General features: G+C 33.6%; 1 protein-coding gene across 2 annotated transcripts in view; it reads right to left on the reverse strand.

The window, feature by feature from the left end:
- Positions 1-20,382, reverse strand: part of LOC106672074 — a 186,244-nt gene that overhangs the window by 112,211 nt on the left and 53,651 nt on the right. For both annotated transcript variants that reach the window (XM_014403204.2, XM_014403202.2), the window contains exon 2: positions 5,152-5,186. The gene's annotated coding sequence lies outside the window, so the exon portion shown is untranslated. The remainder of the gene's footprint in view (positions 1-5,151; positions 5,187-20,382) is intronic.

Here is a 20,382-nt window from a genome sequence, read left to right on the forward strand (position 1 = left end):
CTTTTACTCTCCAGACGTCATACACTCACCCCAGAGTACTTGATATTCCTCGGGCCGGGGTTATAAGCAGCTCCTTCTTTTCACGCTAATAAATTACATTCATTACAATAAATTAACACAAACACAACACTCGATAAAAACATATTAGTCTGGTCAAATTCATTTGTCATAATTGACGTTTTTCTAAATTGAGCATAAAATTAAATAGAGTTAATAATTTTTTATCTCGTTATTCGCGAGTGGGTCTGTTGAATGAATATATAACTGAGTATGTGGAAGCGATGGTGCGTGCATTTGCCTAACAACATGACTCATAACACGATTATTTATATATTGCTAAAACAAATAAAAGTCTTCGTCGATAGCATCTTGTAGATAATTAAATTTTCCTTAACAATCGATTTGAAGTGGATGAAAGATGGCCGGGGCGAGCGTTTCAGTCAACACAGGAAGATTGCATTATTGTTAAAAGCATTTCTAAAACTAACTTGTTCTTAACTCTACTATAATCAAATAAGCTAAAAGAATGTTTATTTAACGCGGTTTCATAAAAATAAACTAAAACAAATAAAAACAGATAACGTATAATTTCTTCCCTCAAACTCTAAACTTACTACAACTTTTTATAATATTTCATTTTATTTTATGTTTGTATTGTCTAAAAAGGAATTATAAAGGATTCAGTCATGTAGTAAAATTACGAAATTAAATTCTTTTTATTACAACCACAATTTAAAGCGTTTTTAGGGATTTTAGAATCTTCCACTAATACTCCTCTTATTGTTTTATGTTAAAAAAAATAAATAAAAAAATAAAACAGAATTATATCGGCCAAGACACGATTTGTCAGTGAATCAGTTGTACCTCTATCTGCTTGTAACCCTAACGTGACCTTATGACTTCCACATAACAAATGATGTTGAAGGGGATTTATTAGCATTTGTAAAGCAAACTGTCAAAGGAAGGGAAATAGAAAATTTATTAGGAAAAAGAGAATCACTTATTAAAGAAAAGATTTTTTATGTATATTAATAGTTGTTTTGAAAAGTGTGTACAGTGAAATGTTATTTAAAAGTTGCTTTTGTAAAAGGAAAATAGAATTTAGCAGGAAGTGAAAAATAAATAGAACATGCAATGTTAAACCATATGTATCATTGTAAATCGTTACATTGGCTTTGGTGTAAACATTAGGACGTAGGGTAGTTTTGTTTTCTTTTGAAATTAAAGCATTTCTTGTCACTCATCAAATTTTGTGAATACTGCTTCAAAGAATAATAAAAAGTATACAACACTATTTAATGGAGATTAAACGTTTTTTTCTTAGAAAGTATAAATCTTATCATATATGTATATTGTAAGATTTCCTTTCTCAAACATTTGTCAAATACTTCTTAATTAAAAACTGCAGTAGTAACGAGAAATCATAAGTTACAAAAAATATTCATTAAAAATTTTATCTGATTCATTTAAACGCAAAAATGATTTTCTATTTTTTGAAAAAAGCCTGGATGCGACGGGCCCTGTTACTCGGAGAAGGTCAGACACAGGCATCCGACAAGATAACATTTCACATTTCTCAGTCACAGATCGTAAATAGACACGCGTATTGGACTCACTGATGTATTGGAAATATCGAGTGCTTGAATGGCTTCCGACTTGTCATAGGTTGATTATTTTCTCCCAGGGGCTATATTTCAAATGTCAAGTGAACAAGGCTGAATATGGTGATATTGGAAAACTGATAGAGAATGTACGTCATAATAATTGAAAGAAGTAAAAAAAAAGTAATAAATCAAAAAAGCAACTTCCAGTTTTGAAAGTGTAGACCTTAAATACTGATGTAAAGACATTCGACTCATAAATCCTTTTCCCAACATTCAGCCCCAAGGAAAAACCGCGATTATTCTTAAAAATTCATTTTGGTAGCTAAGAAGAGAAAATTTTGGCACTGTGCGAACAAGACAATGAATGTTAAATGAAAGACATAGCCCAAATTACTCCGAGGAATATTGGGGTTCTGGGAACGAAGTCTGGTTGTGAATGTAATTTATTAGCGTGAATTTGCGGGCTTATCCCAACTTACCCTGAATAATATCGAGTACACTGGGATAGAGTGAACGAAGTCTCGTGTGTGAATTTAATTTATTAATAGAGAGACTTATCGAAGATAATCGAGTTCGTCCAGTTTTTTTTTTTTTTTGGCGTTATGAACTATGCATATTAGCCATGTGACACAATTCGTATATGTGTGTTCAAATTTGGGGGGGTTATTGTGAAAAAAGGGCCAGGGGCAACGGTGGGAATCGAACCCACGACCGCGGCGTGAGAGTCTCTCATGCTAACCACTCGGCTACCGCGGTCCCCCGTTCGTCCAGTTATATCATACAATATCGTAACGTCGGTGGAATAGTAAGAAAAGAAATTAATATGTATGTTTAAAATGGTAGAAAGAATTGAAAAGGTAAGTCGAGAGGGCTGACGATGAACAATGTTGTTAGCCGTTCCTAAAAGTAAAAACCAAATCTAAACTAAAAACAAATTGTCACTAATAAAACAATTGTATTATACTGGCTTTTAAAAAATTAATTTTAAACGGTTACAATCTTGTTAAACAGCTACAAAACCAATCCTTTTAGATAAGCTAGTTTTTTTCTAGTTAGAAGTACCAGCGTACTAACGCTTTATACCCAGGGTTTTATGGTAGACAGTAGGTAATAACTGAAGAAACATAAAGCTTAAGGGTGGACAGTATTCCAGGTATTTAAATTTACTACTAAAGAGGTACACATTTGAAAGCGTTCCAATTGTTTTAAGGCAATTCGCAAATCCTTCCAGGTACAATGCTTTGTAAAGTATGTAACTAAGGGTAGAACAGAGAAAGGGAGTAATCAGAGATTAAATTATAATATCTTTAAAATGGAAAGCTTTTAGTAAAATTAGAGAATAATTAAAATCTCTCGAAGTACTTAACTTTCGGTTAAACAATATTACAATTATATAACAAATTATTATAATAAAGGATACGTCAACACAGTTATATTATTATACAAGTGATATATTAATTTTGTAAGAGAGTATATTTTAAAAGTCAAAGTTTTGGATAAACGATCAGGGCAGTTGTCTAAATTTTGAATTTATTTTTTCAACTTTTCTCCCCGAATGTGTATAAATAATGAACTTTCAGCAAAATTGCACAGAAAAAAGAAAAAAGCTAGGGCGTGTTTGTAAGTGGTTTTATTTATTGCATCAATTGTCATTATGGACAATGAATACATCGTAAATTCGTTATGGTAAAGGTGTAAGTAGGGAGAACATACGTTATTATTTTTGCGCTGTTGTGTTTATAATCCCTTAGGAAATAAATTGTACTATTTATTGAATGCGAATGATCGATTAGGTAGGTCTCTAAACGAAGAAAACACGTGCCATTGCCCTTGAAATTTGTTTGTCTTCCTTTAGCGTTTGAATTAACCGTCGGGAACATATACTCTTGAGTAAAGCACAGGATATTCGACGGAAATAAAAACACTTATTTAAAACCGGAACGATTTTCTGGTTGTCCATGCGTGAGAGAGTTAATAACCACGGTGTCATTTTTCCTCGTTAGTGACTTTCCTCCCCGATTTTTTTCTCTTTTTTTGACCCCGGGCAAATAGAAGTGATTCCTATCACCGAGAAAATAAAATAAGCGGGTTTTCTTGAGTTTGTCTCTTAATACAACCGACCTAAAACAATAGGCTATACGAAACGATCTTACACAAAGTTATAATCTATAATTGGACACACTTACACAACGCGGCAGTTAGTTCTAGGTGCGCAATTCTTAGGAATCAACTTCAATTCGTCCAACGAGATTCAAGGATCCGGGTGAAATTCCTTTATCCAAACATAAACAGGGGTGGGCTAGAAGGCAATTAACTTTGCCTTCCTTGCAGATTCTACAGAGAACAATTTTGGGATATTTGCCCAGTTCTAATAATAAACGTTTGCTCCAATTGAACAATTATTTGGAAGAAAAATCCAAAAAAGCGCATGCCCTTGTAATATGTTTCAGTTCTATTCATTTCGGGCGTGCAATTGCCAATAGAATCTGAGAGGTGTTCATATATTATAATTTTTTTATTTGCAGCCCTACCTGCACATAAAGACAATTTTTCACCATGACAAATCTTTAAAATTAAAAATGGGACGTTAATGCTTTAATGTTCATATATTGGTTTGGAACGAAACTAATGATGTTTTTCAATTATAGGATTAATTAAAAGGCTTTATTTCTCGTCGGTTTATGTTTTTACCTTATTTAGTTGTGTAGAATAATTTAATAGGTAATCGTGTTTGGATGAAACGAATTTCAGTCAATGTTTATTAATTCCAAAAAGGTACAATGCAGATGCTGCAACATTTATGTGCAGTATTTGGTACTGAAAATGACTAGAAGCAAGCACAAACGGTGGCTTGCTCGATTTGGAGAAGGAAATTTTGTTCTTGAAGATGAGACGCAAAGTTGACGTCCTTCTGAGGTTGACGACGACATATTGATGCATAGGCTAGAAGGAAATCTCTTATTAACGACCCCAGAACTAGGAGAGATGCTAATCCTTTCCCACACTAACATTGGAAACTTCATCCAATGGGTTTGTTCAAAAGCAGTTCTTCATGGATCCTACACGAACTCATCGAAAGAAATTTGGCGGATTTCGGAATCCACTCTAACGTCACTCTCGGGACCCATCACTTCATGGGTAACAGCTGATAAAAAATGAATCACTTAAGAAAACACAGTCCACAAAAAATCTAATTGCTCCCAAGTTGCTTTGAAGGCCAAACAATTATTAACCGACCTTAATCGGGAAATTTTATCCTGCATGATTTAACGTTCGACTACTTGTTGAGTGTCGCGGACGAGAGGTCAGAACCACATTACAATACCTTTTAAACATTATTAACAATTAATATTCCACGGGCTGTCCTGGGTTTCGAACACAGAACCGCAATCGTGTCCAATAAGAGTCCGACCGTTGAATAGGCTAAACCTGCATGACTTCAGAGCTATGCGGGTTTAGCACAAAGAGAAATGCACATGTAAATTAATGTACAAAACAAATGAAAAGAGAAAATGAAAGGGATTAGTTATAATAAATTCAAACTTACTTAAACAGCCGGGAGAATTGCTTTAGCATACCATCCTGGAACAAATTAAGAAGATTTAGAAATGTTAATCAATATCAGACACAATTTTAGCATAATAATTTAATGATAATGCAATTAGGAACTTTTTTTAAGTCACTCGGTACGAGATTATATAATATGATTTGGTGTTTTAATTTTCCACGAAGAGAAGTTTATTAAGAAAACAAAAGTTATTCAGTTGTGTTTATTTCTGGCATAAGACTGTTATAAAAAAACACATAAAACAATAGAATTATAGAATTCTTTATAATAATAAAGATTGAAAAGAACATAAATACGAGTATTATATTTACTAAGAATAACGCTATAATAGGCAGTTTCTGATATAAAAAATTGTTCGCCCAAGGAGCTTTTGGCGTTTTATTTATGGCCTTTCCGGATGAAACAGGGCTGATCTCTTCCCCTCTCCAAGAGTGGTATCTGAGAGGGCAAATTACCTTTCACTGTATTGCACCCTTGAAAACTTGAAAAAAAGACGGTTTCTTTATGAGGTTGAAAACTTTATTTTCCTCCCGTTTTTTTGTGTGTGCCAAGCAGTTCGAATTGCAAAGGCCTGCCACCAAAGTCGTTTTCCAACTTTGACTAATGATCAAATTTGCTGGCTCGGCGCCCATTGGTCCCTACTCGTATTAAACATAATACTGCCCATTATTATTTAGTACCATATTCTCCGATTTATATAAAAAATAAACATGTAATTTAAAAGCAATAAAATAAGACAAAACTATTGAAATAATATGTTGCGTAAAATTCAGTGTAACCATTATCTTGTATGGACATCTTGTAACTCTCTTTGTCTGTCTGTCTGTCTTTCTAACTCTGTCTCTCTCTGTCTGTTTGCTTCTCTTTCTAATATTTTTTGTGTTAATTATTTTCCTCGATAGTAAATAACATACATTGTACAAACTATACTTAGTTTTATATTAGAAAGAGAAAATAGTACTTCAAAACATTAAGAGGCAATTTTTATCTTATTTCTTACCAGATATCAATCGTGCTGTTGAAAATTCTTATGTTCTTAAAAATAGTTGTCCTTTAGTCCACCTAAAATAATTAAGACTATAATCATATTGGTCATTTCCAAATTCTGTACGAGTCATGTCCAGCAAGAAAAAAGAACAATATTTTGTATACATAATTTTTTTTTTTTTCTTTCTGTCTTACTTTTAGACTTGTACCTTCTGCTATGTCTCACTGTCTCTTTCTTTACCAGTCCATCTATCTGTTTCATTATATTCATCCTATATCTATTTTATTTTTCTCTTGTACTATTTTGGTTTGTTATTCTAAATTCTTTATATCCATCTTTCATTTTTTTATTTTTATCTCTTATCTTGCTCTCTCTCACTCCGACTCTTTCTCTCCTTACTCACTTACATCTATTACGATCTATTAATCCCATTCCTCTCATTCTATATATTTTTTGTTACTTGCTTATTTTATTATTCTTACTGATTATTTAACCTAATAGATAGCGATCGACGTCTGACTGAAACTGAATAACAGAACAAGTTCGAATAAGTTAAAAAAAAAGTACGGTGACAAGGAAAGGTGAGGTAGCTATCTAGAAAGCGAAGATTCAGATTTTTGCTGGGAAGGTTCCTGCTACCTTTTTGTTGACCGGCGTGGAATTTTACATATTGAAACTGAATTAACAGAACGAGTTCGAATAAGCTACGTGGCTGACAAAATATCGTGACAAAGGAGCCGGAAGGGTCCTTTTTGACTGCAGAAGAGAAATCGAGACGTTTGCCAGGATTTTTTATCACGCTTTAATAAATCATTTTTTGAATAAAATTGTTACCTGCAAACACGCAAGTACAAAAAACAGTATGGTGATAAAGGAAAGGGGAGGTAGCCTTTGAAAAAGCGAAGATTTAGTTTTCTGCTGGCAAGGTTCCTGCTACTTTTTTTGTCGGCCGGCGTGGAATTGTACATATTGACTTTTTGAACGCGCAACGCTTATTATTAGCATTTGTCTGAGTCAAAGGTTACTATCGTTAAAATAGGTAGCCAACCGACTTGAGACGTCACCTTCCTCCCCGGCAACGAGCCTTATGCGGCAGTAAATTCTAGCTGGTTAAAAATTAGACGAAATGAAATGGACTCCATTTGATCGTCTATCCTGTAGCTTTGACTTATCAATCAGCGATTTTCACATCTTAGAGACCGGGGCGTCCGTAATACGGCGGCTCGTCAGTGGAGGGTAAGGTGCCGGGTTTGAATGGATCTGCCCTGAATTCGGACAAGGAAATTTTGTTTCCAAAAACACCGGTTCCTTGAGGGGTCATTTAAACAACACTTTTTGGCCCCCTTAAGAAAAGAACGTGGAGAAACGAGATAATGCGGTAGTGAGTAAAGGCTTTCGTGAGTAAATGGCTCTCTTCTTTTGCTATGCCGAAATCAAGAACTTTCCAAGAGAAGTTTAAAAATTAACACCAAATAAAATAAAATGCAGTACGTTTATATTTTCCTTGTCTCTTTTATCTTATTTTTCATTTTTATTTTTATCTATTAGGACAAACCAATCTCACTCTTTGTCTCTGCTACTTTTTACATATTGCTAGTTATTACCTTTAGCTATCTATTCAATCTCCCTCAATTTTTATCTTTGCATAATGTTATTACGCTCATTTTTCTTTCTGAATGTTTTTTATCCTTCCTTATCTCTCACACTTTTTATGTTTATAAAGCTTCTTATTGTCTCCCTCGATTTCTATCAATCAATCTTTTTTTTCGTCTGTAATAAACTACGTTTTGGCCCAGACGGTAATGCGGTAATATTTTTGAAAGAAAACCAAATAACATCGAAATACAAAACTTTCCTATGGGGAGAGTGAAACGAATGGAGTGTATTAGTGAATATTTTGTCCCCGGAAGGACACAGTTCTATCTTGGTTTAATAAAATTGATGGAAAGCTTTTAAGAGTAATTGGGTCGAGGAACGTATACCGGGTGGGATGATTATAATCAATATATTACTTGATACGTATTGGTATAGGGAAAAGTACCCATCTCACGTCTCAAAACAACCTTTCATTATCTATTATTTATCAGGTAATTTCTCCTGTTTTGAGCCAGTACAATCAGTTGGGGAGGGGGTAAAAATAGATAAAACGTAAGTTTTAATATTTCAAAAGCATTTATTGTGCCATTTTCTCCGAGTCGGCTATGCGGGGAGCTATACATTCGCCATGAGGATTGGGCAAGCTTGATAAAACATGCAGAAGAGAAATGGCCTACGGCTTTCAAATGGACGGCTCGATGAAGTAGGCTATGAACCAGAGCGGATGTGATTGCATTTTGTAATGAAGTTTTGTAAATTCGTGTGGGCAAGTTTGTCTCATCTCAATCTTGTTGGAACTTTTAACCATGATATATACATATATTAAACAGCATATTTTTTAACACAAAAAATCTTATCGCATGCATCTCTAACAATAGGTTTGCCCATAAATAACGGATTATTAGAGTTTGATTTTTGGCTAGTTTTTCGCCTCATCGGGATTGTATTTTGATGAAAGGAACGAAAAAACATCCGTACAGACTCCTGTCCAGGTGAAATCATTTTCTTCCAAACTTGAACCAGGGATGATAATCAAATTATCCATACTTCCTATAACCTTGTGATGAAGCGGATATTCCTTTGACGGAACACCGTGTAATTGTCAAAGTGCTTTAAAGCTCTATCGATCATTAATAAGATCCTGAGGCAATTTGGGAGTTCTTGCATCTAATTATCGAAAGCTAAAGTTGGCCAGCCGATTTAACATTTAAGTCTCAGCGTGGTCTGGAGAGGTAATATAATTTCCTCCTGGCTTTGACGCTTTAAACTAAAATATAACAATATGAAAAATCGTTTTTATTAATTATTTTTTTATTTTATCTAAGGTTTTTGGTTGAGGTGAAAACCCTTAGATAAATATAATAATTAATTGGAATAATTAATGTGGTCATTTATGACCACTAAGCAAATATGGATTAATTTAGTTTTTAATAATATTGATCTGAATAAAAAAAAGGAAAAATAGACCTTAAAACTACATCTGTATGTTCTAGACTTTAACTGACAAATTAAGGGAAGAGATGAGATCCTTTTAAGGATGCCAGCCATAGAAATACTTATATATAAACACGTTTGTCTATGTCAGATCAAAACAATATTAACTTAATTTAGGTCTAAATGAAGAAGATTGGCACATTTCAAATTAATTTACTTTCATACACAGCAAATGTTTATGCCCGTTGATCCAGAAAATACCGTCACGTTATACATGAACGCCTTTCTAGGGAATATTTAGTACAAAACCAATTCAAAATCAGCAAATTGTCGTTTGTGCTGTATTTTTATTTATTTTTCATCCAACCTAATGGAAATGCTTATCAATGTTGAAGGTGGCTGTCAGCTGCACGCCTGAACATAAATTACCAAATCCACTTGTTTCACAGTTCTCTTCAAGGTCCTTCTCTGCTCTCAAGGATGCTTACAACCCCGAGGGACCGCAACATGAACGACATAGATTCTCGATTTTACGATGGGATTAACCGAAAATGGGTTTCGGACAAACAACCCGCCATTTTCAGTGTCTAAACGCAATATTATACATCAGCACTGACGGTGGGGTATTGTCAATAAAGGTCAAGAATGTATCAGCGATATATAATTCAACTGTGTTTATATATTTGCATAACCAGTACAAATGTCAGTCCTAAAACAACATTGCTCGTTCATTTAATATTTTGCTATGTTGGTCATGCACTTATAAAATCTCTAGTTATGGATAATCTTCTAAATCTTTTATTCAGAATGAAACATTAATGGTTTTTAATTTTAACCACTAACTTTAAAAGGAAGGCAAGGAAAATATCGTATATCGAAGCAAGCTTATTTTAATGTTTTGGATAGTTTTTGGGCCAGTTTGCCGACCAATATCAGCCTTCTTTTCTTTGCTGTTCCTTTTTTTCTTGCATTTTAATCCTTGTAATACATTTTCTGGCTTTGCAGCCTAGTAATATTTTCTTTCGTGTCTCCATTTTGTAGCCAGCCTCTCTATTCCTCAAGTCTATGGCAGTCAAGGATAAGAATATACATAAAATAATCACGCACATTTTACACACATGTAATAAAAGGATACATTTAAAAACAAAAGTCTGATTGGCATTTATACTGCCTCCGAGTATTAAGCATGCCCCATGGTAAATGAGAAAGAAGCACCAACATTAAATTACCTTCAAACCCTGATCTTTATTCATATTACCTCAGAGCACATGTTATACCTTTTGGTAATTGTGCGATGAAGAACTAAGTTAAACCCACACCCGCACAAGAGATAAATAAATAGATAGATAGATAGAGAGATAGATAAATAGATAGAGACAACGATAAAGAAAGAAATATGGATAAAGATAGATACGGATAAAAATGAAATGAGAGACAGACAGATAGATATAGAAAAAGAAATAAACAGAGAGAGAGAGAGAGAGAGAGAGAGAGAGAGAGAGAGAGAGAGAGAGAGAGAGAGAGATAGACAAAAAGTCAGCGATAAGAAAGAAATATGGATAGAGATAGAGACAGATAAAAATGAAACGAGAGACAGACAGGAGGANAAGTTAGACAAAAAGTCAGCGATAGAGACTGAGATAAAGAAAGAAATATGGATAGCGATAGAGACAGATAAAACTGAAAAGTGAGACAGCCAGATTGATAGAGAAAAAGAAATAAACAGAGAGAAAAAGGAGAGAGAGAGAGAGAGAGTGAGTGAGAAAGAGAAAGAGAGAGATCAAGTAATCTTTAAAAGTGAATGTATTATGTTATATATTAATATAAAATAAGTTAATACACTTTATTACAGTTAAATACAATGTGCTATTAAATATCAATAAACTATAAGACTGTTTTATATTTTTATATCTTAATATTATTATTTTTTACATCTTAACGTTACGTTTCATCTTTACGATATATTTATGCCTGAGAGAACGTTAAAATGCCTCAGTCGTAGGACTGATAGATAAACATAAATTATATTCACTGGAAAAGTGCTCGCGTCGATCTTATCTTCTTTACACCGTTTCTGCTCTAATCCAGAGTAAGGATTTTGTACTTGGGTACTTGTTCGTAAACATCTGATGAAAATCGTTGGATTTATAATTTTTTACAAACATTTTATATTTTTGTCATTTTGATCCCTAATATGTATACTTCTTTAATAATTACAATTAATTATAGTTGTTAGTTGAGATAAAAAAGTCAATGGCACGAGTGGGATTCGAACCCACGATCTTCGGCTAGATACGCCGCTCCTCTACCATTTGAGCTATCGTGACCTTGATCCACTCGGTCACGATAGCTCAAGTAGTAGAGCAGCGGCGTATCTAGCCGAAGATCGTGGGTTCGAATCCCACTCGTGCCATTGACTTTTTCATCTCAACTAACAACTATAATTATTTGTAATATATTAGTTGGTCAAGTTGACCACGAAATTAGTGAATTTAATTCTTTAATAATATTTTTTTTCCAATAAAAATGAATTGTTTTGGAGTTTCATACTAAATAACTGTTACATTTTAAGTTTATAGATGTTTCTTCAAAAAGCTCATTCGCCATATTCACTAAATTTATGTTTAAAATGAATTGGAACCAACAAATTAACAATTTAATAAACTGATTTATTAAATGGCAATTAACCGAATAATAAATCCACGTTGGTACTTCCTGGGTCTGATCTAGCACTGCCTTTCTAAAATTTCCTAGAAGCCTTTTATCACACTCTTTTTCCAGAATTCTCAAGAGCGCAATGAATTTTCAACAATAAAAAATGCAAGGGGACGTGAAGAAGAGTAAACTTTGCCTTCCTCATAGGAAACTTTCTAAAGGGAGTGCGCATGGTAAACTAAGTCAAGGCACGAGTCTTCTTTGAGATCCAGTAGACTGTAAAAAGAAGTTTCTCTTTTTGTGAGAGGTGCAAAATAGACGGTATACTGATTTCGGAAGATATTATGATCTCATTATTGAATACAACAGAATACCATCTAATCTGAGATATTCATGAACAACAGAAAATACTTGTTTGTTTAAAAACGTTTTATAAAATATTTCAACATGGGAATTAAACTGCAACTTAAGTGATGGGCATAAAAAAATTAATGTAAGCATCTCGTATGGACAATTTATCCGTTTAAACTGGATCTTTGTGGAAGCCTTGGTCAAAAAAAAAATATTACTGCCAAAATCTCTCATTATCGCCCTCTCTCACTCACTCTCCTCTTCTCTCTCTCTCTCTCCCTCTCTCTCTCTCCCTCTCTCTCTCTCTATCTTTACCTTTGTAAAAACAAGTTACACACACCGACACCGGTTGTAGATAGACGTTCCGAAACTTTGAATTAACGATTAGTAAAAAGAAAATTTAAGAATAAGGAAAGAGAGAGATATTATTTTTTTTATTTCTATAATTTATTGTTGCAATTGCTAGAAGTTGTAATAAATCGCGCCCGTAGTTTTCTATAAATCACCTCCGAACGGCTCAACTATTCCCAACACCACAAAGAAAAATTTTATAATTTATAATTCTCGTACTTAATAACTTTCTATATTCTTTTACTTTAAAATTTACTTAGGGGCGTCGGTGGTCGCAACGGTTTAGGCGTTGACACGCCGCTCATCACTGTAAGGTAAAGGTCCCGGGTTCGAATCCAGCGGCCGATTGCATTCGAACCCGACATACTTACAAATGTTTTTTTTTTCAAAAACACCGTCACCCTGAGGGTTTATATGAACTCTGCTGTTGCAAACCCTTGCAAATTTACTTATATTTTATTATTGAATGAACTGAAAGAAATTTTGCTCTTTCTTTTTGTATAACGTGATATGATCATGAACTCATAAATACCTAATTACTACTTAATTATACATTTATAATTATTTTATTTGCTGGGAATGGATAATTTTTAGAACGTATAGTAAAAATAAATAAATAAACTATACACCAAAATGTATCAACCTATTTTTTTTAATTATACTTATTTCTTAGTTTATTGGAAAATCAAGGGTGATGAGATTAGTTTTAGTATTAACATGATTCTAAGTTAATTGTTTATAGTTAACTTGATATAACTACCCTTAATAAATGAAATAATAGCTAACAATTTAACTATTATTGTTATAGTTATAAAACCGGTATAATTTAAAAATTAAAATTGCCCAAAAAAATGTCTTTCAATATTGAACTCAAAATTTATCTTTGCACGAAAGTAAACAAATCATTTTCTTGTCCAAATGTAATTAATACGTTAATTAATTATACTTTTTGTTTAAGGTCAATTATAACTACTACAGGAGAGTTCAGACGAACGCAGTGGTCGAGTTGAATCATATTTGTCATGCAAGCGGTTCTTGGTTATAATCCTGGCAAAGCTCATGTTTTTTGAAGGATTATAGGATGAAATATGTATTGTAAAGTGGTTTGACCCCTCGTCCGTGATACCAAACGGGTACTTGTACGATAAGTAAGCTCTTTCTTTATGACAGGAATTATAGGAAAATTCGTTGTGAGGTGGAAAAAAGGGTTCCAATGATAATATTGTGGAATCCATAAAAAAAAAGTTTTTCTCTAACACTTATGTTGCATGTTTCATCAAAATTATCAAATCACGTCGTTTTTATTCACTACTTTAAATTGTGTAACGAATGAGACATGTAATGAACTCTTTCATTCCAACTAATTGCAGTTTAGCAAACACATGAAAATTTAAATTCTGTAAAATCTGTGACAAATTTCAAAAATTCACTACACTGTGACCAATCTTCCGAGAGATTGACCTATTTCACAGGAATGGCTTCGTTCAATAAGTTTCGTTTTTTTTTTTTCGAGGAGTACGGTTAATCGCACCTCAAAAAACCCGAAGTTTGGAACATTCAAGGATTGGAGAGATATGGATGATTTAATTCGAACGCGATGACAGAATTGTGCTATTAAATGAAAAACTTAAGCTAATAGTCAGGAAAAGGGGTTCTGTTCGTTGAAGTATTATTAGCTATCTTCCAGTTAAACAACGATATTGGAATCAAAAAACATAAACGTCTATCTTTCATTTTTAACATATTTAGAAGCAACAAATCCTAATTTACAGACTTGCCTAATTAGCTAACAAGCTAAAAGTTTGAGGTTCCCTCCTCTCTGACGATGGCTTGTCGTCTTAAGATTTAAGTTAAACGAATGAAATATCAGTGATATATTGTGAAATACCAGAGATGACTCACCTTTATACAATTTAAGGTAGAATTTAAAAACTACTTCAATTTTCATAAAATATGCATATGTAATGGACGATTTTGTGTGTGTGTATGTGTCCGTGTCCGTTTCTCACTCTCTCTCTCTCTCTCTCGTGTGTGTGTGTGTGTGTGTGTGTGTGTGTGAAGAACCATTAAAAAATATCTTCTTGACGGAGTGAGTTATAAAACCTGGTATACGCCATTTTACTGCATTTAAAGCCTTCTATCATATGTGTTTTTACATTTCATATCCTGTATTATATTAATTACAGTTATAAAATTATCAGGTTAAAGACAAAATATATTGAAGGCAATTAATAATATTTACGAGCGATTGACATAAAAATTATTTCGATTTTGTTTTCAAGGCTGACAAATATTTATTGAATTTCAAAAACGCCGAGCACGATAAAAGTTTTTAGTTACGTAAATTTTAAATGTATGGTAATAAATTAAATGTGTCAGTAGTAATTTTACCATTAAACATCGACTAGCTGTTATGTCAGTACGTTGTCTTTATAAAAATTCATGTTAAGATCTAATGTGAGGTATCAATAAAATAAGACCAATGATGAAGGACCAAAGAGAAAAACAAAATTGACAAATATCATTTGAAAATATCAGAGAATGGATGAAGGTTTAAAAATGTAAATTTTAATTTTAGATAATGTTAGGTACTAAACAATAGTGTTTAAAAATGTAAGATATTTTAAAAAAGGGATCAAGTACAAAGTTTTTTTAGACCATAAATATCGTATTACTATTTTACATTCGAGAGCACACAGTTCACGTTTTCCCAGGATTTCACTTTTTATGATTCACCCATGGGCTGTAAAATATTACAGTAAGTCGTAAAATTTTTAGCCTTCAGTGGCGGGCTCGTGAAGTTATCGTAGCTCAATAAACACCAAAAATAAATGTAAATATCGACTACTTGGATTTGTGAAATTATCGCCGGGATCATATTTGCTATTCATGGAGAAAAAAAAAATGTTCTTCCTCAGGACATTTAACCGGGTGAATCCGACGGCGTCATTTGTTGTTGATGCGTGCGTTATATTATCTATGGAACGGTGCCTCAGGGTCATGGAAAATCTCGGCCGACAGGAACTGCTCCTTTGTGCTATAAATGGAATGTGACCGTCAAATGGACCAGTTGTTCTCGAGATTGGCGTCTCTTCATTTCGCATTTCCTCCTTTTTAGTCAGGCCGTCCGAGATATGTTTTGATCCATCCCTTTCCCTATTATAATGGAACGGAATAACAGTGGATGTTTTATTAAAGATATCAGACACATTGCCATCATGTAATTGTTTGTTAAATGTATATTTTAAATTTACTTTATGATTAGTATATATTTATTAATACACAATGCAAAAAAAAATTATATACAAACAAAATGAATACCAACTTCGATTAAATTCGATAAACCATTAGATTATATGTGATGAAGATTTTCAGATTTAGCTCTAACATACAGGCCACGAATTCCAAAGCGGCTCTAAGAATTTTTTAATTTAAATTACGATGTAAGTAGGTTTATTTTTCACCGTTATCGGTGGAGATCGGTTATAATCAAGTAGATAAACTTTATACCTAAATATTTTTAAAAACTGTAATTTATCATAAATTTGAAGAAAAACGCAGTGATGAAATTTTGTCAGTTCGGATAAGAGCGAGGGATCAATGATGGATCGGTTTCCCACGAATTGTGCCATTGGCACCTTTAAATCAGAAAATATCACTTCTGTTTAAAAGAAACTCTCAATAAATTTTTCAATCTGCATCTTTAACTAGCGCTGTTTTCTTCTAAATTGCAAAACTTCATAAGAAAAATTGAATCGACAGGCTGTGAATATCATTTATATAAACTGCTCAAAAATGAATAAGGATATTTGTAATTTATTCTTATATTATAAATTTTAATTAAATTAACCGATGTATTCTTGTTAGTTGGATTTAAAAAAAAGGAAAATACAAACCAAAGGTAAAAAAATGTTAATCCTCATTTTTAATAACGGATTTACGTAAGAATAGTAAAGATGAAGTTTACTCATTTGGTAAGCAAACACCTCTTCTTGTCTTTTCTCCATTTTAATCCAGTTGTATTCTCTTTAACCAAGAGAAGACATCATTTTGACCAAGAAGTTCGCAATATTATTATGAGTATGAGTCATGGAGATCACCGGCAAGTGGATGTCGCAGAGGCAGTTGGCCATTCTCAGATCGTGGTCTCCCGGGCTTTAGCCCGATTTCGAAAGACTGGAAGTGCCAATAGGAGGCCTGACAGTGGATCTCAACGCATTACGACGCTAAGGGAGGACAGAAATATCTTCATTGCTGGAAGACGGTAACCTTTCCGTAGTGCCCGCCAGTTCCTAAATGAAGTACCGAAGAGAGTACCGACTACAAGGGATACGTACAATGCGACAGTTTGCTCTCTCAAGTGCAGTTTGGAGGAGGCGGTGTAATGGTCTGGGCTGGGATTTACACTGGAGGACGAACTGGCCTCCATATTGTTGAAGAAAACCTCACCGCAGTCCGTTAAGTCCAAGAAATTATCAAGGAATACATCGCTTAAACCAAGGATCTCATTGGCAGGGGTTTTCGATTTCTGGATGACAATGCCAGACCTCATGGGGGCAGAGTTGTTCATCAATGTTTAAAAAACCTGGAAATTTCCCATCTGCCCCATCCTCCTTCGGCACCAGACCTCAATCCCATTCAGCACGTGTGGGGGGAGTTGCAGAGCTTTTCGATCATCATTACCAGCCAGTTGACCTGCAACAACTGAGTGCAGCGTTGCAACATCTACGGAGACAAATTCCTTATGAAATTAGTTATTCCTTATGGAACCAATTGTTTAAAAATATTATTTTGTCCAATAAACAAAATTATGGAATTAAAACCTTTTATTTTGTTATTTTTCCAAATCCTATAATTAAATTTTCCTTCTGTAGAAACATCATAATTTCTAATAAATTTTAGTGTAAGTGTTATTTTATTTTATTATTATTATTCATTTTTAAGGGCGTTTTAACGGCTAAGGTCATTTCACGCCCTAACATCCCAAACTTTCTATCTTAGTTTAGCTATATCCCTTGAGTGCTATAAAGTTCTGACTCCGAACATTCACTCGTAAACTAATTTATCCTATTGCCATCTAAGCTTTAATTTATCCTTTTAAAATTATTAATTTGGAAGGGCAAATGTATGCAAAAATCCCATTTTAAATTACATATAAAATTTATTTCTGTGTTTTTTTTAAATTAGAATTTTAAATTTTTGTTCCATAATTTACACATTTCCCATAGGCTTGTATGGCTAATAATAATGGAGTCAGTCTAGCAACAGTCTCAGCATGAGTATAGGCTCATCCTTATCATTTTATTATTCCATTCAAATATGATAAATAAACTAATTCTACATAACAATAATAAGAAACAAAACACAATAACACTTCTTTTTCTTTATCCTTGTTTTGAGGGTTTTATTTTATTTATTTTATTTTATTATCATTTACTTTATTTTGAATGCAATAAAAATTAAATGTTAGGAAAAGGAAAAACTACAAAATTGGCAATGTTTGGATTCATTTTTCGTATCCTTTCTCGGGACCATAACAGTTTAGGCGTTGATACGATGCTCATCATTGGACGGTAAAGGTTTCGAATTCAAGATATACTTACAAATCGGCTTTTTTGAAAAACATCGGGTGAGGGTTGATAGGACCTCTCCTGTTGCGAAGCCTCGTAAAAAATCTTGTATGCAATCGAATGCAATCTTGTATGTAATTATTTCATTCACACTGCCCCTGCACACTACATATTTTAGGGTTAATTGAGAAAAGTGCCCCACCCTTTACGCTAATAAATTATAGACACACTGCTCTAAATTTCCGATGTACCTCTTGCTAATTGGGGCAGAAGTCCGACCTTTCTCGCTAATAAATTAGCAGTAAAAGACCGTTATTTGATTTTTTGTTTTACCAATTCGAATCGGTTACAGTTCTGTTACAATTGACTCACATCGCAGACATAAAGAAGGTAATACTGGCTTTTAGCAAACATTACTTCTTTAACCAAGTAAGGTATAAGGATGGAGAATCTTTACGAGCCATCAGGCCCCGCCACAGCCAAGTTTCAAACCGATATGCTTGCCATAAAAACATGTGCACATGAAATAAATAAAAAGAATCTCTTGGGTGCGAAAATGATAATACATTCAGATATCCAGGTAGTTCGAAAGACTCTCTAAGTCTACAAGGTCAACTCAAAAACTGCAGGAACTACTTGAATACCATAACAAACTTGGATTTACAAATAGCTTACCTCTGAGGTGGGTCCCAGGTCATAGGGTGTTTGGGCAACGAGACTAGACATACTATCTAGAAAGAAAGCCTCGGAACAATGCATAGACCAAATTCACTTTGTGGCATAAACTTTAGCAACATTTACAAAGAATCTTGGGTTACTAAAGGAAAAAGCAAATACTGGGGGCCAATGCCGGACATACGACAAACAAAAATTTTACATAACAGAAATAATTAGCAAATACAAATAGGTATATAATACGAGCTGATGTAAAATATCACATAAAAATGGAACAGCTAATAGATGATAACTAGTGTCGTCTGGGTCTAGAGTTTCATACTGCCCTGTAATAGTTAGGGAAATGCCGAAGTGCCTAGGAAAGCTATTCCTGTGCAATGTACGCCTAAATATCATACCTCTGAGAAAAAATTCCTTACTTCATTAAAGAAAAGAAGATCCTTCGAGAAAATTATTAGCAGAGATCGGAAACGGTAGACCAAAGGTTAAGTGCTAAAGGGGGAAGTCACTAAGGTTCAAAACGGAGAAAATTATTCTTAATACTTTCCAAACTCGAGTTTTATTACAAACTGGGCAATAACGCCGTAATATCCAGCGTGGCAAGAAATAACTATAATTTACTTTAATGGAGGAAGTGCCGGAAATTATCGTCCTACTCGACGTTACAAATGAAGAGTTATCGGGTGGAAAGCTCCATCTGACGATAGAATGAATCCTCACTTTTGCCAGGTTGTTAACCAACAAGGAAGAATTATGCTATTTACACAATTAAACCGGTTGTTTTCCTTAAACATTAATGTTTCTGGAATTGAATTAGATTATATAACAATTACATAACACTGTACTCTGATAGATAAATAAATAAATATATCGCACATTTCGTAGAAATAAATTACCATTTATTTTGATAATAGAAATTTTTCTGAAAGAAGGTTAAACAGTACAGTGTGCACAAGTATCTCAGGCAACTTCGTTCTTCTTTTAAACTTGTTTTTACAGAGTACTTTCCTTGATATCTCATCTTTTATATGGTAGTATGAAGCTACACTTATATACTTTCTCTGAACAATCTACTCAAGTTTAATACACATAACCGTACGCTTTAAAAACTTCAAATGAAAATAAAACTGCACAATTTTCTACTTTGTTCAAGTGGATGAAAGCTCTAACAAACAGTTCATATTCATACATCCTCATCAAATGTAAAAAAAATTACAATCTACTGGATTCGTCGAAGTAAACTTGGACCGCGACTTAGTTCACCAACTTATTTATAACGTTTCCTGTATTGGATTGACGGAGAAAGTTTGCACCGGACAGCAAATGGTATTCCCTTGTAAGCCTATGGCACTATAGCACACGAGCCGCTATGAGAAGTTATGAAAATCACAAAGCATAAAACAATTGAGTTTTGATATATAAAATTCTATAAAGTTTTCGAGAAAACCCTGAAACAAAATACGAAAGAAAAGAACAGCACACATCTGAAATGTATACTATTTTTACAAGTTAGTAGTACGATAAAATTTATTACTTTATGTTATTTCGCCATCTTTATTGCCTAAACTTCCAAATTTGCTTTCATCACTC

Source organism: Cimex lectularius, unplaced genomic scaffold (genome assembly GCF_000648675.2).
Source record: "Cimex lectularius strain Harlan isolate CLEC.00 unplaced genomic scaffold, Clec_2.1 scaffold132, whole genome shotgun sequence".
NCBI lineage: Eukaryota > Metazoa > Arthropoda > Insecta > Hemiptera > Cimicidae > Cimex > Cimex lectularius.